General features: G+C 29.1%; 1 protein-coding gene across 2 annotated transcripts in view; it reads right to left on the minus strand.

Annotated features, from left to right (window-relative positions):
* The window catches only part of LOC122507153, a 177271-nt gene extending 149374 nt beyond the window's left edge, over window positions 1-27897 (minus strand). For both annotated transcript variants that reach the window (XR_006302095.1, XM_043619718.1), the window contains exon 1: window positions 26025-27897. The gene's annotated coding sequence lies outside the window, so the exon portion shown is untranslated. The remainder of the gene's footprint in view (window positions 1-26024) is intronic.
* Window positions 27898-27961: the final 64 nt, after the last annotated feature.

Genomic DNA, 27961 nt, shown 5'->3' on the forward strand with positions numbered 1-27961 from the left:
GGAACAATTTAAATCTATAAAAATAAAAATTACATCTAAATGAAAGGTTCCAGAGATCTATCCCCAAATTTTTGACACACATCCGAAAGATTCAGTTTCCTCCGCTTCGGTGATTTTTGATTTCGGTTCGATGACTGCTTACTGAAGTGAAATTTCAAGAGGACCTTGATTGACAACACACACTCCTCTCGCTTCTTAAATACTTTCAAAACCTAATCGGAAAATCCAAGAGAAAATTTAAACAACCTCTCAAAGTTAATACTGCTGTACTTCGAAATGCGAAGAATAAGTACAAGTACGTATTTCAATTCTTTTCATTTCGATTAAGAAACCCATAAATGAAGACCAGAATTGACAAAAAAATATATATATACTAAAATTACCCCATCGCAGGTATAGCTAAAGAAATTTTTATATATCCCCAAGAGAAGATTCTCTTGGATTATTTCAGCTGTCGCATTACATCTTATACGGCTCGTGTTTTCTGTGCGTGAAGACTTTAAAGATATTTCTGCGAGACTCTCTTACTTGGCTTGTGGTTACGATAGCTCGTGCATAAAGGCGGTACTTGCCAAGTATATAAGGCGCTTTACTGCTTCTCCTCTTTGCTTAAAACTGCCAACCTCTGCCACCTCCTCATCGTGACTATATACCACTACCAAGCAAACCTCTCACGCCCCTTACACCTTCCTCGCGTACCGAGTCCTTCTATCTTGGCGTGTCTCTCTTACCGACTAATTTTTTTTTTACTTATTCTTCTTTTTAACCTCCCGCGTCTGCCGTAACTCCTTTCTCCCCCCCCCCCTTCTTCTTTCATGAATTCAACGCTCGCTCTTCGTCCCACGCGTTTTTTTTGTTCCCTCTCTCTTTCTCTCTTTTCTTCACGTTAAGAAGTGAATACATATGAACCACGTGTGCGATCAGCCGTGCACGCGAATACAGTCCACTCTTGATAAAGATTGGAAAATTTCGTACTATCCTTACGGACTTCCGACAACCAGAAGAGAAAAAGGCTTATAAACTTTACAAAAATCGACACTAGCGAAAGGTTAGTGTAGTGCTTCAATTTTTTTATAAAATAGCCGGATAATTTGAAAAATACCTCATTGACAGCGGCAGTTGTTCACGAATTACGTAGCATGTTCTAAAAACAGTAGCGAAGAAACATTCCTCGCATGACTCACTAATCACAAAGCAGGTGGTATGAGACTTGTATTTCCTTAGGACCAAAAAAAATATAAACCTTTCCTCTGAACTCAATTTATATAAAATAACCCCGCACTGCCATATTCGGATGCAACTATAGAAAACTAATCTCAGAGATATACTTTGAACTTCAACTCATTCTCCCAAAGCTAATGATCTTCTCGTGACATGATAGTTCAAATGGGATTAAAATCGGTTTTCACAAATAGAACTTCCTCTCCCACAATATACCGCGCGCATAGTGGAGAATTGTCACGACATCGATAAGAACTAAGCGAAGAAACCGCATTACTCCTCTAAGATCACGATTATCGCCATTGTCTCTCAATCTTTGTCCTTGTCCCTGGATCCCTTGGTTTTCACAAGCCGGAAGTCTTCTTATAGAAGTAGAGAGAGAGACTTTTGCTTGCCTTTGCCCCCTCAAAAGTATGATTCGCTGTTTTTACCGCTTTTCCGCCTGCTGCTTCTGGCTTCATTTCTCTTTCTCTTTAGAGTAACCAAAGAAAGAGTAAGAAGATGAAAAGAAATGAAACGATAAGATAGCCAAGGAGAGTGAAACAGAAAGAGAATTTTTTTTTGCCGACGACCCTTGGCGGCGTTTCTAAAAAGAGTAAGATACCCCTCTTCTTCTTCTTCTTCTTGCCAATATCGACTATCTCGTTCTCACGCAACAATCTCTCTTTCTCACACGCAGACACGTGAGTTCTCCTGCTCTTGGTCCACCCAATCCCCCCACCCCTTTTCTCCTTTTACCAGAGAGCACTTTATACTATCCGTCCACGACGGATCCCTGGTGCGGAGGGGACTAAAAAATGAGAATTTATCTAGAGAGGCAAAACGTGAGATATAGAAAAAGAGAGGGAGAGAGAAAACAAGAAGAGAGGAAAGGAGAAGAGTGAAAAAGACAAGAGAGAAAAAGAGGAAAAGAGTATAAGAAAAAGAAAGTATAAGAGAAAGAGAGTAAAAGAGAAACAGAGAGAAAGAAAGACAGAGAGTTGAGAAAGATAGTCCAAGACATAAAGGAAAGAGAGATCAGCGCTCAAGTAATATGGAAGTGCGCAGACGGAGCCAATAAGTAAAAGCCGATTTGATTTTCGAGCTCCACTGGGAGATGAGAAACGTTTGACGAGTCACGATAGGCAAAAAAAGAAAAACAAGTGAAAATCCTAGACCCAGACTAGTCCCCGATGAATATGAGAGTGCTTTGAAAATATTGTTCCACGGATACTGTTTAAGCAAAAATATTCTACGAGAGGCATCTTGTATTGCAGCTATAAGAGGAAGAGACGATCACATACACCAAAGATATAGAAATTGAGAGTATAGAAGTCGAGAGACGACTAGCATCAGTGAAGGACGACTACTCATCAAATGTCCAACACTTATAGCTGTACTCGAAATTCCGTTCTAAATCTTAATATTTTCTAATCCACAAACATTTTTAACATCCTAATTTTTAAAAAAGAACCAAAAAAGCACAGAAAACTACAAATTTCGAAAAATGTACTACAAGAAACCAACTATTAACTAACTACTACAAAAGTTGATTACTAAACGAATCCTGTACCTGTCCACTACTAATCCACACACATTCTTTCTAAGGATATTAAAATTGAGACAAAAAACGAATCAAAAGTGTTTGCTTTGCAACACTTTTGATTTGTTTTTTGTCTCAATTTGATATCCTTAGAAAAACTGCAAATACTCAGCGTTTGTCAGCGAATTATCCGAAGAATAAGCAAAGAATCAAAAATGAAACAATACTGCATAAAGAATTTTTTATTTTGGCTCGAAACCAAATGCTAAAAACTAAACGAACTGTTTATAAAAGCATCCTAAATATTTATTATAAAGAACTCCTATTTATTATAAAATTATTATATTAAATATAAAAGACGTAGCATTGTAGATTTTTAGCGAAATGGCATAAAAAGGGGTCGATAATTTATAATAACGAAATTATGAATTTAAAGGGAGAGTTTAGCACAGCATCTGTATACACTTTGGTAACTGACATGTGCGCGCGCTTCACTGGAGAACTGAAGAAAAATATTTTCCCAACCACCCGAAAGCTAAAACTTAATGAGTTCATAATTACGTTAACACCATCTTGTTTCGAAGTGGATGTAGAAAAAAGAAGATCGTTAAGAAACCGTCAACTGCAGTCCCTTAACGATGTTGATTTAAAAAAAAAAGTCCCTCGAAAAAAAGATTCCTTTTATATAATCAAACAGTCACTTTTTTAATGTCATATTTATGATGAAGAAATATTTATGAAAACAAACAATTCAAAAATTTTAGTACAATAGCTATATTTTACATTATTGTATACATTATCAGAAAGATTAAAAATGATCTTTTATCTATTACTGTTTGAGTATTATTGTACTTTTTATATACTTTTTTTTATAAACATTTGTGCCATTATTTATACCATTTTTACCGTTTGTAGCATCAATTGTAACAGTTGTGCCATTATTTATACCATTTTTACCGTTTGTAGCATTAATTATAACAGTTGTGCCATTATTTTTACTATTTGTACCATTATTTATGCCATTTGTTCTACCTGTACCATTATTTTTACCACTTCTACCATTATTTATACTATTTATGTTGTTTGAAGCATTACTTAAATCATTTGTAGCATAATTTATATCTTGTACTATTAACATACCATTTAACATAATTTATACCATTTTTGCCATTGTTTATACCATTTGTACCGTTTATACGATTATTTACAGCACTGATACTAACCCACAAGAAAGCATCCGTAATTTTTTTAAAAATCGGCAGAATTACTTTAAAAGAAACATAAAAATTATAAAAATCAGTAGATTTTTTAAGCAAAATATCAGTAGATCTACTGATTATATAATTATTTAAAATTCTATAAACATATCCCAAAGTATTTGTATACCGATAAAATATAATCAAACTTCCATTTTATCTTTCCCGCAAAATGTTTTTTTCTCCAGCAAATACACATTCAACAAAAAAGAAAAAAGAAAGAAACGAATTTCAGTATAATTGGCGAATCGGTCCAAATGAGAGAAAATGACAAATCCAAGATTTAATGAGATTCGAAAGCAGATAAGATGTATGTACTTTGGCTTGATAAATAATATGGAGAGTGCGTATACGCGCATGGATTCTGCAAACGACTTCCTAAATCCTATATTATGGACAATCTCCAGTTAACTATATACAATAAATCAGAATCGTTTTGACATGAACCAATATAATTACAGTCTCTAGATATACTTGCCAAAAAGAAAAATATTTATATATAACCACGACGGAATTAAAATTCTCCGCAATTTAATATTCTACGCGTGTGTGTAAATTCTCTATGTATACAAAAAGCGCCGCTACACTCTGAAAAGTAATTAGAAATCATAAACAACCGAAGCATAGTGTCACTTAAATTACACTAAAAAGAATAATCAGTGCAACTAATAACCGTGTAATAAAAATCGAACATAAGGGCGAAAAAGAGGTTTAACGAGTTACGTGCGTCTTCAAATAGAGTGGGCGTAAAGCTGCAGATGGATCTTGTTGCTTTTGGTTTAACTAAATTTATACAAAAGTGGGTAGTTATTTTATATTTCGCGTCATTTGTGTCCATTTTGTCAATTTCGTGAATTTCAATTTTATCAATTTTATCAAATTCTTCAATTTAAATAAAAATTTAAAGAAAAATAGATTATAGAAAAAATAGAAGAATGCTGGTTTGGAAATAAAGAAAATTTTGATGTGGAATGAGAAAAAATGCAGGGAGTGTGCGCCATGGCAGCATGAATGCGATTAGGGATGCATTTATGGATTTCCGTGTGGGCGATTCAAGTAAAGCTTTAAGGTCTACTAGCAGGAGGACTTCCGTTCTCATGTTCTTATATACACCCCATTATAATCTTTATATACATGAATAAGAAATGACAGAGGCATAGGAGTAGAGAGTCACTGTCTGAAGATATTTATACCTAGAATTTAATATTTCTTGACTGGCATAGAAAAAAGGAATTTATATCTTGAAACTTCTTCGCTGATTCTTCGATACATACAATCGATCTAAACTCTGTTTTCAAAGATCGAATTTAGAATTCTGCTGCACCTAGTTTTCAAAAATCGAACTTAGAATTCTGCCGTACGAAAGCAGAGTTATCAAAAATCGAATTTAATTAAATACAGTTCGAAACATGGTTTTGCGTATACGAAGAATTGTTTTCGACCAAAGATTGTTAGCCTTATCAGATAGCTTTACTTTTCGCTCTACTGAACTTAATTCACTTAGTCATACCGATCTTAATCCATAATGTACTGCTAATTGTAATGCTAATTCTTCTATATATGCTACAATAACCGCATGCTACAACAGATGCAATATATTCTGCACAGAATGTTTCCATAGAATGTTTCTAAAGCAACTTTCAGATTCAGCATCATAACCAAAAAGTATATCTTTGCTGTAAATTCAAACTATACCAAATTTAGTATTCCTGCACTAAAAGTCTGATTTGAGTTAAACTGCCTGCTTTTTTTAGCTGTAGGCACAAGCAGATATTATATGATAAAAGGATATCAAAAAAAGAAAATTCAGCATCACCGGTACAAATAGCTAAAAGAGAAACGGTAAATTGAATTTGAAAAGCTCTTTGTCTTTGAGCATCGAGGTTTCTCTTGATAGTGGTATACATAACCAGCTACAAGCTAACTATCAACTACCCCTTTTGCAAAGGCAACTCACGTGGCGTGTCGACAAACGGAAAAGCGCTTTTAGGGCTGGCTAGAAAGGAGCATCTAACTCTGCGCATTACCACCCTATCTACCGCATTCGCAACGGAGCTGTTATAGCCCTTATCAGATCGTACGTTAAGCACAGGTGGAAGACACGTATAGGTGACTTCCCTTCATGTACATTTATATAAACCTGCTCCTGCCGCACACAAACAATCGAAACAAGTGGTCGAATCGATAAAAAAATTGATTTTGATTTTAATCCTCCAACAAATTAAACCTACAACTAAAAATTCTCCTTCATTCTCTTCCTTCTGTAAAAATTCTTCAATTTAAAAATTACATGGTTTAGGAGTTCCATGAAATCAACAACAGGTTTTTAAGATAAATTCAACTCTGGAAAAGGTGAAATCAGTAACATTTTTGACTCTAGAAGCCTAAAATAATGTTTTTTCGTCATTCGACGCTAATTTCATGGACATTGGTTATAGGACATGTATATTTTAAAATACACGCGAAAATATGGGAAGTGTATATAGAGAATTGAAGTTGCCGCCGCCGCTCCGGTTTGTTGTTGATGAGGAAGGGAATAAATAATATAATAAAAAAAGAGAGAAAAAAATAAAAGAAGAGACGGAAGTACGAAAAAAAGATGGCGCCAGTGAGATACATAGCGTTCGCACGCCACGCGGACGATCTCAGATAACGTGCAACTAGGTTATACTCTTCGCCGTTGCGCCATTTGGCTTAATTGGTCGGTGGCAAGAAATGGGTTGGGTGTACGTGTTACCACGGTAACTCGTTGATTGCAATAAAAATGCATAATTAATCGAATGAATAAATAGAATCCTTTCAGTCTCTCGCTCTCCCTTCTCGTGCAGGCAAATCTCTTTTGTATCAAGATTCTTGCTCTTCTAGTTCTACTATTTTTCATGTAATGAAAGATATTTCTGATTTTGGTTCAAAGTTGTGAATCATAAGTGTGTTTGGAATTTCTGGAGAGACTACTGGGAGTACCGAAGACTACTACTATTACTACTATACTTCTGTTACTGTTACTACTGCTCTTACTGCTGCTACTACTACTACTGTACTGCTACCGAACACTAACTAACTATTGTCTTCTTTTTATGAATCAATCTTTAACCGAAGATCAAACAGCATCTTCTGAAGAATACTAACAACAGTTGCGCCTATAGATGTCTGACAAATATTTGTTGTTCACCTATGGAAATTTATACACATTATCTACTTTAATTGTTGCTAGGCAACAATTTTACTACGTTTTTTTGTCTTAATTTGATATCTTTAAAAATCTGTGATCTATTAAATGAATATCTTAATTTTTTTGTTCTTAAAAATCAGACTTTCTAGGTACTTAAAGGATCATCAAAAATTAACTTCTTTACTCCTGAACATAATCCATTTACTATATACTTCTTTCTTAAACGAATATCAAAGCTTTGCTTCTTTGTTCTTAAAGAATATCAAAGCTTGGTTTCTTTGTTCTTAAACGAATATCAAAACCTCCTTTGTTCTTAAATATAAGTTTACTTCTTCGTTCCCAAAAACATAGTACGGATTTGCTTCTTATTAAACGAATATCAAGCATTTACTACATATTCATTATTATTGAAAGAAAAAGAACAAGGAAAGAATGAAAACAAAATGTAAAGTAGGGAAAGAAAATAAGAGGTAAACATTAGCGAGCATGTCAATGTCCCTATATTCGAACGGCGCATTTAAAATCGCACATGAGACTCTTTCAATTAATTAATATCCCGAGCAGGCACGTAATTTGCTAATTAGTTAACTTAACAAGCCATTCTTCCTTATCGACTGTATGGATAAGTTCCTGATGCAGACAGACCTAAACCTATTCTTTTCTTTCTACATCGGGAAAAAGAAAGACAGTCAAATTTCGAAAACTTCTTTATGAAAACTTTTCTGTCTTGTCGTGACTCAAAAAATACCTTTTACATAATCTTGACCTATCTCCAAGAAACGATAATTACATATACAAAAAATAAACAAAAATAAACCTATTTTTAAAGAGAGAGGCTAAAAATATGAATAAATGCCAATAAACTGTGACGAAATGGTTCATCGCATATACAATAAGAAAAAAAGAGAGAAAGAGAATGCAGGAATTGAAAATTAAAGGAAGATGGAAAAGAGAATCGAGCGTTGAATGATAAGTATCACGTCTGTGTGAGACAAGGACAGAGGAACCGGCTGAATACACATATATTCACAAAAGAAGGAGAGATGTCTGCCGAGTGTGGAGAAGGATAGACATAGCGTAGGCATGCAACAAAAGTAGATACCACAACGCGATATCGCGTGGCGCGCAGTATGCGAGAGAGTGGAATGAATGCCTGAAGAGGAATATAAGGAGAAAAAAAAGGAGAGTATTAAAAAAAAGCATTAGGAGTATAGGATAAGGAGGGAATCTAGAGAAGCCAAAAGTGGTGGGGAGTCAAAAGGAATTGAGTGTAGGAGAGAACTCTTCATAATAAGACGTAAGAGGAAAAGAGAGAGAAAGAGGACATGGAGTACTACCTATCATGAGATGAAACAAAATCATTAATACCATCTGGGGAAAATATATTTAAAACAAGCACATTTTTGGTGCAACCAAATGTTTGTTGCTACAATCAAATGTTGCAGGGTTGCCACGCAAATATTTACTAAATTTCTGATTAGAAAACTGATTTTGAGACTCCAAATTGTCATTATTTTTAATTTAAACCCAAAAATGAGTTGAATTTAAGAAAACACAAGTTTTGAGCCGTAACTACGACTTCAGCTTCATGCAAATTGTTACCCAGGATGGAAATTAACATGTTATATAAAAATTACAGTTTACTTATAAGTATGCTTAAAAATTGGATTCAAAAATACAATTTTCCGACAAAAGGGATTAAAGAAAAATGATCAAAAGACAATTTTTGTATCAATATGTAAACATATAGAGATATACACAAATGTGAAAGAGGAGACAAAAAATAGATGGTACGAGTGATCTATTCGAAGCAAGGCTGCTCTTTGGCAAGTACAGAGTTGGTCGTCGGTATAACAGCACAAAAACACGACACATGTGGCCTACTGACAGGCCTCCCTCGCTCCGTTGGCTATATACACTCGCGCAAATACGCCTACACACATTTTCTTTATGTATATGCGTGTGCAAAACAACCATACGTGCAAAATTGCTCGTACTATGTAACGCGTTTATACATAAACGAATGCTGCTAACTCATCCACTTGCCTTTTTTTATTTTTTATCATCATATATACGTTCCTGTTAAATTACGACCAAATTTATAGCCACACGCACAAACTTGATACTTTTCGACAATCACTCGAAAGTTTGTATATAATCACGTATTTCACGAATATACACGTAAATCTAGGTATACGTGAGAATAGTTTCACACACTGTGTTTATTGTACACGATTGCAGTTTAATGCTTCTCGTCGTTGCGATGAGGGGAGAAAGAGAGAAAGCTCTCGGAAGAGCGAGGCGAGTTTAAAAAGAAAGCCTTAATTTAAGATCAAATTTATTTGTTACCTTAAATTAAGGAAGATCTTAAAATTATTTTTAAGTTAGTCTATGTGCTGAATTAGCGTTCGTAGTTATCACTGAAGTTAGTGTCGACGTTCAGCGTCTGGATGTCTACTATTTTCGTTATAAAAAGTAAAACGACAAAAGATTTATTCCGGAAGTAGTAAAAGCTTTCCACCTCATCAAATAGTAAAGAATTTCGACAATTTTTTTTCCCAAACTTTAACGAAAACTAATTTTCTAATTTGCTTATTAATTAACTCGGTATGATCACGAACACATAGATTCTAGGAATGCAAATTTTTTTCCAACTCTTCTCGAGTACGATTTTTTGTTTGAAATACATATAGGAATGAGAGGAGAAGAAGAAGGAAACGCGGAACGCTAAAACTTGGAGCGCAAACGGAAGCAAAACACGCAAGGCACACGAGCATCGTAGAATGAAAGAGAGAGAGAGAGCGAGAGAGAGGAGAGGAAAGGACCGGTAAATTTGCCCCGAAGCGTTATGATCAAAGGAAAAAAGAGAAGCATATGGAACATTCCTTCAAGTGGGGAATATATTAAAACACTAAAATTACATTATATTTTGGGTGGGGAGGGACCTACTTATTTCAAAAGCACTCACAAATTTTGTTGCCTACGATAATAATTATTATAGACCGAATTATTAATGACCAACTGATAATTATTCATTGGGCAATAATAATTATCACTTTTAAGAGAAGAGATGATACAAAAGTGCTAAATAAAAATTGTTTTTTTATTTTGGTAAAAGCATGCATATAGTAGAAAAACAGAATTTTAGTTATTTAGATTTTTTATGTATTTTTTTGGATCTTAAGACTTAAAATATTTATTTAGTTGAACTATAAACTCCAAGCGACTAAATTCTTTCTTCGAACGTAAGAAAGAATTTAGTCACTTGGAGCTAATTTTGTAGTTGTTTATTAACTAATGATTAGTTATTTCTATTAATAAATATTTCCAACCGATAATTAGTTATCTACTCATAACTTATTTTTAACGAATAATTTATTTCTGTCTATTAATAATTTGCTATTTTCTACTAACAATTAGTTATTTTCAGCTATTTTATATTTAGAGAAAATCGCAAAATAAATCTCCAGTTAAATATAAGGGTTCGATTCGAAATTACGTAAACACAATATGCCTCCATTTATAGAAAACAATAATAAGGCTATATTTATACCTCGCAATGACAATTATACAATAAATTTTCATCAATAAAGTCTTTCACTCTAAAAGAAACGAAATAAATATAAACTTTACAAGCATAAACCGATATAGAGAATTCTATTTATACACGGGGGGTGTCATCCTTTATATGTATAACACATTGAAATTCAGAATTCGAGTGAAATTCTTCAATGGGGGTGCTTTTCAAATCCATCCCTCTTTTCTTATCTTTTGCAGACTTTCAATTAATGTCTTCCACCTTTAACCTCTTCTTCGTCTTCTTCTTCTTTACAAAACGCCACGCCTCTTAACGTCCGAACAAGATTTCAGATTAATTGCTTCGACGTTAGTTGCAACTTAATGAGACATTTGCGGCAGGAAAATTTAAAGGATGAAATAATCTAGTTTGCGACACACGTATATTTTGCAAATTCAGAATATATGTTGAGATAACCATTTTCTTTCATATATAACACAAATATCCTCTTTGCATCAACAAAATTTAACGATTTTTTTAAATTCTCCTTTTTACCTTGATCTTTGGAACCAATAAATACCAAAACTTAGATGAAATTGATCACAGTTTTTCTAAGGATATCAAATTGAGACAATAAACATATCAAAAGTTGATAATCACCTATTTTGATACATTTTTTGTCTCAATTTAAAATCCTTAAAAAAACTGTGATACTAGACTTTGTATCAAGTATAGTCAACAAATTTTTGAAGTTGTCACCAAAATTTGGATCAAATTGGTACGAAAATTTAGATGAAATTGATACTAAAGACTTCGGATCATGTTGAAACTAAACTTTAGATCAAGTTAATACCAAATTTTTAATCAAATTGTCACCAAAATTTGGATCAAATTAATACCAAAATTTAGACGACTTTCATACTTAAAACTTTGGATCATGTTGAAACTAAACTATAGATCAAGTTGATACCAAATTTTCGATCAGATTGTCACAAAATTCGGATCAAATTGTCACTAAACAGTGGATCAAGTTGATATCAAAATTTAGACCCAATTGATACCAAAATTCTCATCAAATTTGTATCAATATTTAGATGAAATTTACACTAAACTTTAGATCAAGTAGTTAACAAATTTTTGATCAAGTTGTCACCAAAATTTGGATCAAATTGATAACGAAATTTAGACGAAATTCATACTAAAAAACTTCGGATCATGTTGAAACTAAACTTTGGATCAAGTTAATAAAAAATTTTCTATCAGGTTGTCACAAAGATTTGGATCAAATTGGTATCAAAATGTAGATGAAATTTACACTAAACTTTAAATCAAGTAATTAACAAATTTTTTGATCCAAGTTGTCATCAAAATTTAGATCAAATTGGTTCCAAAATTTAGACGAAATTCATACTAAAAACTTCGGATCATGTTTAAACTAAAATTTGGATCAAGTGACATCACTTTTACACACATTAACAAACAAAACAAACCAAAAACCTACATAATTTTTTTTAAAAAAATTACAATATTAAATTGCAACAATTGTTATAGAGTTCCATAAAATTCGTTCTTTGTTGAGTCGACAATTCTTCCCCTAATCGCCACGACAGCCACTAACTCGAAACGTTGAAATCTAGAAAAGCGAATTGGGATATAGACTAAACTCGGCACGAGGTCTGGTATTTTTGGAAAAAAGAGAGACAGAAAAAGGACATACCTGAAGAAAGAGAAGTAGCGAGAGAGAGAGAGAGAGAGAAAAGGCGAAGAAAGGAGACAGAGAGATTGGCAGAAAAACAGACATGTATATACGCACCAGTGAATAAGGACAGAAAGTGAATTTAATTTCCGAAAGAGAAAGAAAGCATGAGCTGAAAGAAGAGGGGAGGGGCGCCACGAGGGTTAAAGTGGTTGAAGAGGGATGAAGAGAGCGAGAGAGAGAGAGAGACCAAAGAAGCTATAGGGGGGCAGAGACCATATAAAATAAATGATTGACGGCTTGCCGGGCCAGAAGCGGTTCCACTAAGGATGGACCAGTGGTTCTCATTTTCTGTTCGAAATATATTTTCCTGATGCGACAATAACAAACCCAAAATTATAATGTCGAGAGGAAAATTCCTTTTCTAGAAACTTCTAACAAAAGGAATAAGTAAATTTTTTGACTAATTCTTTCAGTTATAAACCACTGGATAGCAGACGATAAAAATTAATTAATTTGTCAAGTCAACTATTTCAATTAGTAAAGTTTACTAAATGATTTAATTATGACTTTTATTTATTATGATATTATAAATGATACTTAATGATTTAATAGCCTTAAAACGTTTACTAAACGATAACCTTAAAACGTTTACTAAACAATAACCTTAAAAAAATTTACTAAACTATTTAGTAGCCTTAACAACTAAACTATAATAGTTTTCTACCACCAATTAGTAGTTTTTGACAAAGAATTGGCACAACTTACTAAGTCATTCAATGAACAAATTGCCACTATTTTCTCTCTCTAAATTAAAATTAGTAAAAATGTTCTCTAATTAAAATTTGTGACTGAATTACAAAATTTATTCTAATAAATAAATTTTTACTAATTTATTAGTAAAGTTTACTAATTCAAAAGCAAAAAGTCAGTCACTAAGTCAAATTAGTAAATATTTTTACTCTCTAAATCAAAATCTTAATTAGTAGAATTCTACTAACAAATAGTAAAATTTTACTAATTTTTAGTAGTTTTCATGGACGACTTTTCTTCTCTTCAATTATAGTAGAATATTATTAATTTTTAGTAAAATTTTACTAATGTTTTAGTCGAGTTTTTTTGGAAACAAATTAATAGTTTTTTACTAATAATTCATACTCTCTAAATTTAAATTAGTAAAAATGTTTACTAATTTGAATTAATGACTGACTTTTTGCTTTCGAATTATTTTTTACTAATAAATTATTAGAAATAACTATTTATTAGTAAAGCTTACTAATTCAAAAGCAAAAAGTCAGTCAGAATATTTAAATTAGTAAAAATTTTAATTATAATTAAAAATTTAGAAAACAACTCTATTTAGTGATAACACTTAATAAGTGCAAATAAAAATATGCTCCAAGTGACTAAATTCTTTCTTCGAACTTACGTTCGAAAAAATAATTTAGTCACTTGGAGCATATTTTTAGTTGTACTAAATAAATACAAAAAATTCTATTTTCCTACTAAATATCATTTAAACAAAATATTTCAAAACAAGAAATTCGTTAAAAAATTTTGTATCGTTTCTGCACTTAAAAGTGAAAATTGTTATTATTACATAAATAATGAAATTAAACAAAATTTGTGAGTGCTCTGAAAAGTAGGTTTACTAATTTAAATCAGTGACTGACTTTTTACTATCAAATTAGTTATTTTCGACTAAAATCGAATCAGTACTGTAACTAAAATTCAGAGTCTCGTTTACTAATTAATTAATTATGAATTTTTAGTTTTACTAATTTTACTAATTTTAAGTAGACAACTATTAATTTGTTAGCAAAATATCTATTAGTTGAAATAGTGTTACTTTCATTCTTCAATTAATAGATGTTTTACTATTCAAAATTAGTAGTTTTTAACTCAGAATTTGTAAAAGTTCTCTGCTAAAATTTAGTAATTTTCTGATAAAAATTAATCATTTTCTCTGCTAAAAATCTAAAATTTAGTCGCTTTTTACTAAATAGTTTAGTAAAAAATGTATTATTTAATTGGTAATCGTATTCGTATTTCTTAATTACTCCTAATTAATATTAATAATTAAAATTAGTTAGAATTGAGCCAATAATTTACAATATTAACAATTTTTACTAATTTTACTCTCTAAATTTGAATTAGTAGAAAGTTACTAATGAAATAACGAAAAGTCTTCCACTAAATGATTTAGTAATAAATTTACTAACAAATAGTGAAGTTTTACTAATTATTAGTAGATTTTATCAATTGCTTAGTAGAATTCTACTAACAATTAGTAGAACTGTTTTATTAATAGTCGATAAAACAGTTTCACTAATTCATTTAGTGAAAAAGTGACTTTCAATTAGTGGAATTCGACTAAAACATTAGTAAAATATTACTAAAAATTAGTAATATTCTACTAATTGAAAAGGAGAAAAGTCTTCCATGAAAACTACTAAAAATTAGTAAAATTTTACTATTTTTTAGTAGAATTCTACTAATTCAGATTTAGAGAGTTCAATCATTTACACTAAAACCCTAGTTAAACAAAAATTAAAACCACCAAAAAAAATATCAACATATTATGTTATAAAAATTAGCGAATATTAAATTATTAGTGACATAATTTTTCTACTAATTTAGATTTAACAAGAACACCGAGTCCTTTTTTCTAAGTAGAAAAAAGCATTTTTTTTAGTAGCATTTTAAGACAAAACTTCATAAAAAGAACTTAGTTTCAACAATAATCAACTTTAAAGTTAACTTTAATTTAATATAACTTTCTTATTGTAAATATTTCTATTTACCAACTCGCATAGTTATATAATAAGAAATATACGTTAAAAAATCTTTCGAAAAAGAAAAAAAAAGGAAATAAAGAGTGCACACGCAAACCATAAAGTAGACATAATGTTTTTTTAATCATAATAATTTTTTTTTTTTTTGGCTTCTCTTGAAATTCTATATTGACTTTAATTTATGGAATTTTCGAGAGAACCCTCCCTAAACCCCCTTCAACAAAAAAAAAAAAAAAAAAGAGGATAATAATAATTGACATTCAAGGCCAAGAAAGCATTTTTGACTAAAGCAAAAGCAAACTTTTCAAGTTTCTCTCATAACTTAAAATGCCACTCACCTATTTCGTTAGTGACTCGTGCAAATTTGACCGTGACGATATAAGGGAGAAGGAGGGGGGAAATATAATACTTTGGGAAGTGTAATTTTTTTCTCTCTCACTCTGTCTCTCTTTTTCGCACGTGCGTGAATAAGGAACATTATAATCCAATGTTAGAAAGAGAGAGAAAGGGGATATTATCTATTCGAATATATATATAGAGAGGGATGGAGAGAAAGAGAGAGAAGAGAGAGAATTCGACGGCAAGTCTTTGGCTTAGTGACCTTGACCTTGAGTCTTGTTTAGGTGAGCGCAAGTGACGTAAACTTAAAAAGTTTTCATGTTTGTCACGTGGCAAGTTTTTAAACCAGATATTGGTGAGAAAACAAGTAGAGAGGGGGTGAGGGGGGAAGAGATCACGTAAAGTTGTCAGAAGTGAAGTTTCTTGCTTGCATCTAAGTTTATATATATCTTTTATAAATAAGACGTTTATAAAAAATTAAAAAGAGAAAAACAGCAAAAAAAAAATGGAGAGAAACGTCTTATATTATAAAAGAGGGAAGACAAAGTTGAGAGCGCGGAAGTCAAGAGGATTATATTGTACGCGGACTTGTTAACGGTTAACGACTTCTTTGAATATGAAATAAAAAAAAGACCGCGTCAGAAAAGCGCGAATTTTTTAAATTCTTGTTCACGATAAAAACGATTAAGGATTTTGTTTCTAAATTCATGAATTTAAGCACTTTAATTTTGAATTATTAGAACTCGAGATTTATTTTGGTGTTTTTCTCTAAATCTGAATTAGTTACAAATAACTAATTAATAACTAATTATTACCAGGGTGGCCACAAGTGTTTCAGTTTATCAATTTCCCTAACAATTTACTGACATTAAACTCTCTAAATCTGAATTAGTAGAATTCTACTAAGCAATTAGTAAAATTTACTAATACAAAAACTCAATTTTTTATAATAATTGTAACATTCCATAGTTCTTTCTTAAGTTATTAAGGTAAAATATTTTTGAAAAATTATAAAGAAATTCTTACAATTAATTTTTTAAAAATAATCATTTTTGAAAGATTAATAGTTTTTCAATTTTGAAAAATTTCCAAACAATTAAAATTTGGTAAAATCTTTTAAAAATAATAATTGAAATTTTTGGAAAAAATATAAATATAAAAATGATCAAATTTTTGAAGAATTTTAATTATAAACAGGACCATGATTCATCATTAATTTTCATTATCAAATTTACGTTTAAAGATTTTTTATTAAAATTTTTGATAATTCAATAATTATTTTCAAAATTTGCAATTAAAATGCTTCAAAAGTTGATTTTCAAAATTTTAACAAAATACTTGAAATAAATTAATTATTTTCAATTAAATTTTACATAATTCCAACTAATCAGAAAGATTTCAATTATATAGATACGCATTTGAAAAATTTTAATTTAACAAATTATTTAAAAACAATTTTTGAAAGATTTGTTTATACTTATTTTTCGCATTATAAAAATCAAAATAAGTATTTTTACTAAAAAATTGTGGTATTTTGTTGCAATGTTTGGAAGAAAAGTCGAAAAAGTTGCAATTTTTGAAAATAAGTCGAAAAAAGTCACAATTTTCTTAATTTCCCTGCCAACAAATTTTTTTCCTGAGATTTCCCCGACTTTACTGACAAGAATTAGGTTTCCCTGACATTTCCCTGACTGTACTGACTATAGGATACTTTATTCAAAGTTTTGGGAAAATGACAAATTTTAAAAATTATTACTCTCTAAATTTTTATTTTTTTATTTTTTTTATTTTTTTTTATTTTATTTTTATATTTTTTTTATTTTATTTTTATTTTTTTTATTTTTTTTACTAAAAATTAGTTTTTTCTCTACTAATAAATATTTTTAAACTGATGATTAGTTTTCATCTACTGATAATTAATTATTTTCTACTAATAAATAATTATTTTCTACTAATAAATATATTTTCAAGTGATGATTAGTTATTTTCTACTGACAATTAGTTATATTCTACTAATAAATAATTTCAAGTAATGTTTAGCTATTTGCTACTAAAAATGAATTATTTTCTACTGATAATTAGTTATTATCTACTAATATTTAGTTATTTTCTACTAATAATGAGTTATTTTCTACTAATAATGAGTTAGTTTCTACTAATAATTAGTTATTTTCTATTAATAATTAGTTATTTTCTACTACAAAATATTTTCAACAGTTGAGTAGTTATTTTCTACTGATAATTAGTTATTTTCTGCTAATAATTAGTTACTTTCTGTTAATAATGAAATATTTGCTAATAACTATGAGCTATTATCAAATAATAATTATTTATTTTCTACTAACAAATATTTTTAACTGATGATTAGTTATTATCTACTGATAATTAGCTATTGTCTGCTAATAATTAAATATTTGCTAATAAGAATGAGCTTTTTCAAATAATTAGTTATTTTCTACTAATAAATATTTCCAACTCACGATTAGTTATTATCTACTGATAATTATTTATTTTCTGATAATAGTTAGTTATTTTCTATTGATAATGAAACCTTTACTACTAACAATTAATTATTTTCTACTGATAATTCGTTATCCTCTACTAATAATTAGTTATTATCTACTAATAATTAGTTATTATCTACTAATAATTAGTTATTAATCTACTAATAATTAGTTATTTTCTACTAAAAAATAGTTTGAACTAATAATTAGTTATTTTCTACTAAAAAATATTTTCAACTAATAATCAGTTAGTTACTACTAATAATGAATTATTTTCCACAAATAACAAATTTCTTCTAACAAATCTTTCCTTAATCAATTATTTTTGACAAGAAAAATCTGAAAAATGTAAAACTCATGTTTTTTGCGTGTAAAAAGTAATTTTTTCCTCCATAAATCGTCAGATTATAATAAAGTTTTGAAAGTGAATATTGAATAAAAATGTATTTTCGAAAATCTGCATTCAGAGACGCGCATATCAGATTATATGTCTATATATTGTTTTTGTACTCTCTGTGAATTTGATATACACAAGAGGGAGTATTATGAAAGAGTTGATAAAAATTACAGGAGAAGTAAAAATTGCGAAGAGCGTGCGGGTCAAAGATACTTGAGAGTGTGAACCGCACAAACAGGAAATTGTGATTACGTCAGGTTTTTACCGACTCGAAATGCTTGCGGACATATTATAAATTGACATTACAGATGTGTATGTGTCCCTCCCCTTAAAAAAAAAAGAATATCAACCACAACTTTTTTGCCAATGTATAACTTTTATATATACACAAAAGAAAACAATTTCCTTATTTTGTCGCAATTTAAGGCAATAATATTGTGTATTGAATTTACCAAAAATACCTTCTTTTGTGCTCAATTCAATTTCATCTCTTGAGTACCGATTAATTATTTCACATTCTTCATATATATAGTTATAAATCAATAAATATGGATTTTGTTTTCACACTCGAGTTGCTTGTAGGAGATTTTGAGACAAAACTTATCTTTATAGGATCCACGAATTAAAAATAGTAAATATTTTTACTAATTTAAACTAATTTGATTAACTTTAATTTTTTTATAGAATTTTACTATTTGTTAGTAGAATTATACTAGTTCAGATTTAGAGACTAAAATACTAAATTGGCAGTTAGTGACTGACTTTTTGCTTCTGAATTAGCAAACTTTACTAATAAATTAGTAGAACCTACTAATTTAAATTTACTAACTAAAAAGCAACAAACTATTTATATTTTTTCATATTTATTTAGTTTAACTAAAAATTTAGTCTCATCACTAAATGGATTTAGTTGAACTAATTAAATATTTAATTATTTCGACAAAAAACTAAGAAAACGTGTCGAAATGTCACTTCTAAAATATAATACAAATAGCAAAAATGTGAAATTAATTTGCAACCACATAACGAGAGAAAGAGAGAATGAAAAATAATAAAAAAAAGGGACAGGGGGAATGTGAAAAAGAATGATTACATAATTAAAAGATATGGCTAAAATTTAAGAAAGCCCATACGGATCACAAAATAGCCTTTTCGGTTATAAATTTCACATATGAAAAGGGTTATATGCCAAAAATGAATTGAGGTTTTTGTAACATGGACACAACAACAACGTCTATTTAACGTTAAACCCAAACTCACACAAGAGTCACTCTTTAATATATATCTCATCCATATAAGCGAGAGAGAGAAGAGAAAACCGGTCAACCAATCATGATTTTCGTTTGTGGAATTTCTGCCAACGGTCCTTCTTCTTCTTTCCTAATCTCTCGCGCGCAACCTTCGAGCAATGTAGAGAAGTGATTTATTTATTTACGCTCTGCTACAAAGTTAATGACATTTCACGAGACCCTCCCTCTTCCTATCTATCTATATATACACACTTCACTAAATCAAAAAAAAAAAAAAAAATAGAAAATTTGAAACTCTTTCTATCTTACTCTATACTCTATTCCTTATTTCTCCAAAATATTCTTCTTTCCACTCTCAAAATTTGGAATTAGCAAAAATGTTCTCTCTAAATATGAATTCATATAAAAAGTCTAGTAATTGAGAACAGGAAAAGTCATCCACCAAATTAATTAGTAATAATTTTAGTAACAATTAGTTAAATTTTACTAATTGTTGCTAGAATTTTACTACTCTCTAAATTTGGATTAGTAAAAATGTTTAAAAATTTGAGTTAGTGTCACTAACTCAAATTTTTTTGCTTTTGAATTTACCTTTTTAGCTTTTTTTTTAATTTAACTTTTTGCTTTTGAATTTAGTAAGTTTTACTAATAAATAGTAATTTCTAATAATTTAGTAGTAAAGTTTACTAATTTGAAAGCAAAGAGTCAGTCATTAATTCAAATTAGTGAACATTTATACAAATTTAAATTTAGAAAGTACGAATTATTAGTAAAAAAAAAAAACTATTAATTTGTTAGCAAAAAAAAACTCGACTAAAACATTAGTAAAATTTTACTAAAAATTAATAATATTCTACTAATTGAAAATAAGAAAAGTCGTCCATGAAAACTACTAAAAATTAGTCAAATTTTACTATTTAGTAGAATTCTACTAATTCAGATTTAGAGAGTAAAAATGTTTACTATTATAAATTATTGACTGAATTTTTGCTTTAAAATTAGTAAATTTTTTTAATAAATAGTAATTTTTACTAACTTATCAGTAAAATTTAATAATATCTGTCAGTTAGTGAAATTTTACTAACAATTAGTTTAATTTTACTTAGTTAAATTTCACTAACAATTAGTTACATTTTACTTACAATTAGTTACATTTTACTAACAATTAGTAGAATTTTACTAACAATTAGTAAAATTGTACTAACAATTAGTAAAATTGTACTATTTGTTAGTAGAATTCTACTATAACTCAGATTTAGAGAGTTTATCTAACATAAATTAGTGACTGACTTCTTTGAATTAATAAATTTTACTAATTTAATAAAAATTACTATTTATTAGTAAAATTTGCTAAAGCGAAAGCAAAAAGTCAGTCACTAATTTAAATTAGTAAACATTTTTATTAACAATTAGTAGAATTTTATTAGTACAAGAAAATAACTAATTCTTAATAAAAACTTAACTAATAATTATTAGTAAATAAATAAATATGTAATTATTAGTAAAAAATAACTAATTATAATAAATAAATAAGTTATAATAAAACAATATTTGAAATTAGGAAATATAAAAAAATTATGATTAACAAATAAATTTTGTTTAATTATATGCTTTTTTCTATAACAAATTTCGTTTGATTGATTTAAATTATGCAAATTTTTCTCCTTTTTATTTATAAAAAATAGAAAATTGTTAATTGTTAAAAAATAATTATTTAAAAATAGCAAATAAATTTCATTTTATTCATAATTTATATTTCTCAATAACAATATTGTTCAAAAATTAATTCTTTTCATTTTGAAAAGAAACATTACATATTCTCTTCTATTTGTCAATTACAAATTTTAATTGAAAATTAAATTGAAACTTTTTAAATTTTCAGAAAATAAAGGAAAAAAATTTACTCAAAAAAATGCTCTGTTACATTTATTTACGAACTTCTTTAATTGTAAAATTACAATAACTTGTTTTTTAAATAAATATTTAATCAATATTATTTTCCGTAGGAATTAAAATTTTTCAAAACATTCAAATTCAAATCTTTTTAAATTCAATGACTTATAAAAATATTTTTATAAAACATGAAGATAGCGATTGCTCCGAGTCGAAGACTCGGAGTGATCGATTTCTTTATTTTTTATAATAATTAAATAAAAATGACCGAGTGATAAAATCATTGTTTGATATTATAAAAATATTACAGTAACTTTTTCAAAATTATTTTTATCATTTCAAATCAATTATTATTTTCTACAATTTTTAATTATTTTTTATGAAAATAATTGAATTCCTTAAAAAAAAATTATTATTTATAAAAATAATTGAATTATGGCGAAGGAATTTTTAAAAAAATTTGTAAATAATTGAATTCCTGAGAAATTTTTATTATTTATGAAAATAATTTAATGTTTGCGTACTATTTTAGTGGAAATTTGAAATTTATTTGAAAATAATAATTGAACTTTGGGGAAGAATTTTGTTATTTATAAAGATAATTGGGATTTTGACAAAAAAATTTTTTTAAATTTGAAATATAATTGAAATTTATGAGAATAATTTTATCACTCTTGAAAATAATTGAATTTCTGTAATTATTTGTAATTTTTCCAAATTCAATTTCTTTTTTAGTGTTTTTAACTAAAATGTGAAATTATTTGAAAAATTATTACAGAATCATTTGGTGGACGACTTTTCATCATTTTATTACTAATACTTTCCACTTTTTCATATTTAGAGAGTTATTGTTTGAAGTCTAACATTTTGGAACATTTATAAGTAGAAAAATTATTCTTTTATTAATTAAATTATTTGGGGAAAAAATTTTCTCTTTTTGACACAAAGAGTAATATTGTCGACGACACTTTTGTGTGAGTATAAAATGATAATAGTGATTTTTTTTCATAGAATCGACGGAATGTTGTTTACTATTTGCGAATGAGACGCTATATGCGTATAAAAGACTCAATCAATGTCAATTTAAGAATTATGCCAACAAGAATGTTTGCTTGAAATTCTTGAAGGGTGCGAAGATAATTAGATCACTCACCTATGGAGAATCTTTATACAGAAATTTAAGAAAAAGATCCGAAATTGAAATAATGAAAAGAACCAAAAATTTTTTAATTTTAGTAAATTTTTTCTGGAATTACGTTCTGAAAATAGGCGTGGGTCGGCTGCCGCATATGGAACTATTTTTAAAACAGTACGTCAAGTGCAATAAAAACTATTCTTATTTTAAATGCAGCTGATCATTATATTTTTACTGCTTCTATTGTTACAAGCCTTGCGCTAATGTTTAAGAAAGATCATTATATGTTAATGTTACGAAAGCATTATCATCTCTCCAATTATGTTTCAATAATTTATCACTGTTAGCCGTATATAATAATATAAACACACAATCCTTCTCCAAACTGACAGTATCTTGATAAAACGATTAAAACGCATATATTATGTATAAACTAAAAAGAATAAGACGTCTCATTTTAAGAAACGCCTTATTTTTAATTACTAATTCAATTAGCAGTCAAAATTAACTATTTTAGTAGTTATTTACTAACTAATAATTATAATACCAATAAGAATTATTTTCAACTAATAATTAATTATTTTCTACTAAAAATTAGTCATTTTCTACTGACAAAGAGAGAAAGAGAGAGAGAGAGGAAATTTTCAAAAAACAATCGTCTAATTGCATGCACTGAATAAAATGAATAAATTGTTAACAACAACGGATGTGAAAATTTACATTTGCTTTACATCAGCAACAATAAAAAATTTATTCCCGTTGTTGCAATATCGTCAACATACCAGAATATTATCAACAAAGCTTTTCTTTTGTTCCACTATAAAAACACAATTATATTCTTGTTGTTTTTCTTTTTTCAAAATAGAGAGAATATATTAATAAGCGATATAGAAATAGCAACGAAGAAAGAAATACTTAATAAAAGACATAAAAATAAAACCCGCCAAACAATAATAATGAATATGCGATTTAATAACATAAATGCCCATGACAATATAATTAAACCTACGCTAATTATACTATACACATATATTGCGATGAGATAAAAATGGGTTAATACTCTCAATAAAAATTTATTTATACAGAAACTGTTTCTTTTTTCCGCCAATATTATAAATATTTGAATATTAGAACCTGGAATATCTAATGATTTAATGAATTAATCCTAAGCAGGGAAAAAGTTACCCAATGTCTAAATTATTTTCTTTCCTCTAAAAAAAAAAAAAACGTATCAAAAAAATACGAAAAAAGTATCAAACGAAAGAGAATTGAAAAGAAATAAAAAACGAATATTAAAATATCAAAAAATTAAAATTAATATTGTAATATCCAAAAATTAAAAACGAATATTAAAATACAATAAAAATAAAATCAAAAGCAGAATAAAATATAACGTCGAAAAATCAAAAGCGAAATATCAAAAGAGCATTTCATTCCAAAGGGAAAAGGAAATAATGCGTAACAGTTGATACAGCATAATTAAAATCTTCGCGAATCAAAATACTAATCAATTTTGATTCTTTTGCGAAATTACATTCGCAAATCTTTTATATTGAAATAATGCGCTGCGAAAAATTTTAACGAAATTTTTTTAACATTCAGTCACTTTCAAATAAAAAACTTTTCTTTTCAACAAAAGAGCATTTTTAGTTTTGAAGAAAATAAAACTATTTTGCTATTTTTTATATGTTCGAAACTAACAGAAAAAGAGACAGTAAATATTTGTTTCTAAAAAAATTATTTCCTGAGAATAATAGTAAATAAGAATAATAGTAAATAATAATAATATACGTAATAATATTAAATAAATAAACAGGAAAGTATTAAATACAGAAAAATAGTAAATAAGGAACTAAATATAGAAGCACAGTAAAAAAAACAAACAAAAATAGAATAAAAATCCAAAGAAAAAACGTTTATCAAAATCTTGTTCCTGTCACAATTTTTTCTTTAAGAATTTTGTATACTAAATTCCTTTTTTACAAGAGAATAAAAAAATTTAATTACATTTAGTTTGTGCTAAAAGCGTGAGAGATATACTAAAGGTCCATTCGAGAAAGAGTGCTTTAAAATCTATACGTATTGCGTGGTAACATTCACAAGGGATTGAAGAAGACCCTAAAAAAATACAGAGACTTTCGATAAGAATCGCGTCGGTCAGATAAGCTCGTCTCAAGAGTGTTATTCGTTCAATGTTTAAGTTCGGTAGTAAAATGGAAAAACCGGTCCACATAATATATATTTCTTTCCGTATATAGGTGGAAATGCACGTACACCACGTTGAAACGGATATTAAAAAACATTTATCTTTCTCGAAAACTCGTAAAATTGCTTTTAACTCCAATTAGTTTTCTTTTTTTCTTTTTCTAAACTACTTATTTCGCAAATGTATCTCATTTAACACTGATTTTGGAGAAAAAAAGTTTTGTACTTTTTGAGAAAGTAAACAGAAACAATGTATTTTCAGTTTTGTAAAAAAAAATTTTTTCATATAGTAAAAAAATGCAACAATAAATATAAAGACAATAAATTTGAAATTAAAACTAAAAATAAATGCAACAAAGTTTAAATGAAAACTAAAAAAACTAGAAAAAATAATTAAAATAAATATAAAAACGAACGAAAAGAAAAAATGAAAAAAGGTGAATGCTAAGGAAAAAGTAGAAAAAATCCCCGCAAAGAAAAATTAGATTTAAAATGAAAATGAGAGGAAAATTTTTTAATAGGAGATTGAAACTGTTACTATTTTGAGACATTAGGTTAATACCTCTCTTTATAAACAGGATAATTTATATGCAATGTACTTTCCGTATCTACTCTTGTGCTTATCGATCTTTCTTCAGAACCAATATAAATTTAATCAAAGCTCACGTCGTATATTGCCCTATAAAAATACACGAGATTTGTGCGACTACACGTTAATTAATTATTACCTTTCAGTACACACTTATTATCCTTCCAATTATTTTTCAAAAGCAATAAAAAGAAATCACTTTTAAAAAAAAATGAGAAACATTCAAGAAAATGAGAAAGTTTCATAAAAATCGTAAAAATAAATTCCAAAAATATATTTTTGGTAATCTAAAGCAAACTTTAGCAAAGTAGATATGTAAACATTCGAGTTTCACTTTTTTTGAACAATTACACAATAAAATATACAGTCAGGTCTATTTTTTTCTAACGGGGAAAGGATAATTACCCCCTATTGATATTCTAACTATGGGTTCATAAGACCGGAATCGTAAATCCTAGTATACCTTTTTTTTTTTTTTTTTTGAGGGGAAAACATTTCCGCAAAAACTATTTTTAAGAAAAATGTGGTCTTACCTGCGATCAAGCAGAACTCCACTGTGATGACTAGACGGACAACCCCTGGAGATGCTTCATCCCGAGTTTGGGGTCCATTCTCCAAAAGAGAAACAAAAAAACTATCCCCTCAAGGGCATATCCCAGACGAAACAATGCAACACCTGTATCGAAAACTTTGCGAATGGCACACTGCTTTTAAAGTACACTCTCACATCCCTGTATTCTTCTTTTTTAAATAGAGAGACACGCACTTTATCCAATAAATATACACGAGCTGTCACACCATACACGAAATATTATTATTATTTAATCCAAGAATTGCGAGGAAGAAACTAAAAATCCAAAGGAAAAAAAACACTTTCCGAGCCCAAGCTCACACTTAAAATTCTACATTGTTTACATTTTCACTTCCCTTTTGCTTTTCACGCACTGCAACTAACACTAAATGACTAAATGGAAAATTCCATTCTTAAAGTTGCGGAATCTTTCGAGAAACTCGTTATAAGCATATCTTACAGTTGCCGTCGCTGACAGTCACAAAAAAATTCCCCCTTCAAAGTTTACTCCCTAGTTATCCAATCCCTCAATTTTGAGGTTATGTTAGCAGAAGGATTTTTTTCGAAAAAGAAAACGGAAATTGACTTTGAGAGTTTCGTGATGGTTAGAAGAGTTTCCCTTTAATACAGATGGCCGGGTCGGCGAGCTAGCTTTTAAAGCTGGATCGAGATTCGACCTCAACTCCCAGGGACGCGATCGATCACCAAACTCTCTCTATAAAACTACGATTTGCAATAATAATTGTGAATTAACAGTTCACACTTGTTTCACTTTAGACGAGTTGAACTGCAACAGGAAAGAAATGCCTACTCAGCTATAGACGCTGCCCGTCGGATACAAATCTCTCCGCACTAAACTTCGAATATTCACAAACTTCCTATTACTATTTTGTGATAAACGTTCACTTCTTTAAGTTTAGAATGCAAAAAGAAATACAAGTTTCACTTCCGTTTTACAATTTTCCTTTTTTTTTTAGAGCAATTTTTAACAAACGTTGTAACATATTTACCGTCCGACGTCTATTTTGTAACTGCAGAATTTGCCATCATGCTCTGAGCTCCGTGCTGCTTCCCCCTCTTAAAACTCTTTGTTCTGGAGCGATTGTCCCTTCCCAATAACGTTACTCCTCCCCCACAGTAACGCCCTTGATACGAACACACCCATTTTGTCGATGACCTCCGGGCTTGGATTTTTTTTTAAATCGTGCGGTTTTTCTTTTAATAGTCACTTCAAAACGCATTAGGGAAAAAAAAAATTCTCTTACACCATCAATGATCAACTTCAATGATTAGCGATATTTTTTTGAAGGTTATGTTACAACAAAACCTTATATTGTTGTTGCAGTGCATAATTCGAACTAATAATGCAAATTTTAACCGTTTTTCGCTATACATTGCTTTGTTTATTGTCCATTAAAATTGTTTACTGCGCCATCTACAAAAAGCAAATGAAACTTTTTTTGCTAATCCGCCCCTAACCTATTTTTATGCAATAATTAACATTTTTCCCGATTTTCAATTATTCATTATAGGAAAATATCGTAATCACGATTGTTTATCAAATTGACGCCGAATTTTATAGATTTTACCGATTTTATCATAAAAAATATATAATTCGCTTTTTCGAGTGTACTTTTCCTCCCGAAAACTTACAGTGCATTTTTTACCACTTTTCTCTAAAAAACTATATATTTTGACGAAATAACACACATTTACTTTGTACACTTGTCTAATTACAACCGCGAGTCACTTATTTGATGTAAAAATCGCTTGAAATTTAGGAAAAAACTTGAGAAAATTCGTTTAGACATTTTTTTGTGGGCGAACGCCGTGAAAATCGCGGGAAACTGATCACCCCTCCCCTCCACTACCTAACTTCCGCATATCGATCGATTCGAT

Source organism: Leptopilina heterotoma, unplaced genomic scaffold (genome assembly GCF_015476425.1).
Source record: "Leptopilina heterotoma isolate Lh14 unplaced genomic scaffold, ASM1547642v1 Lhet_45, whole genome shotgun sequence".
Classification (NCBI taxonomy): domain Eukaryota; kingdom Metazoa; phylum Arthropoda; class Insecta; order Hymenoptera; family Figitidae; genus Leptopilina; species Leptopilina heterotoma.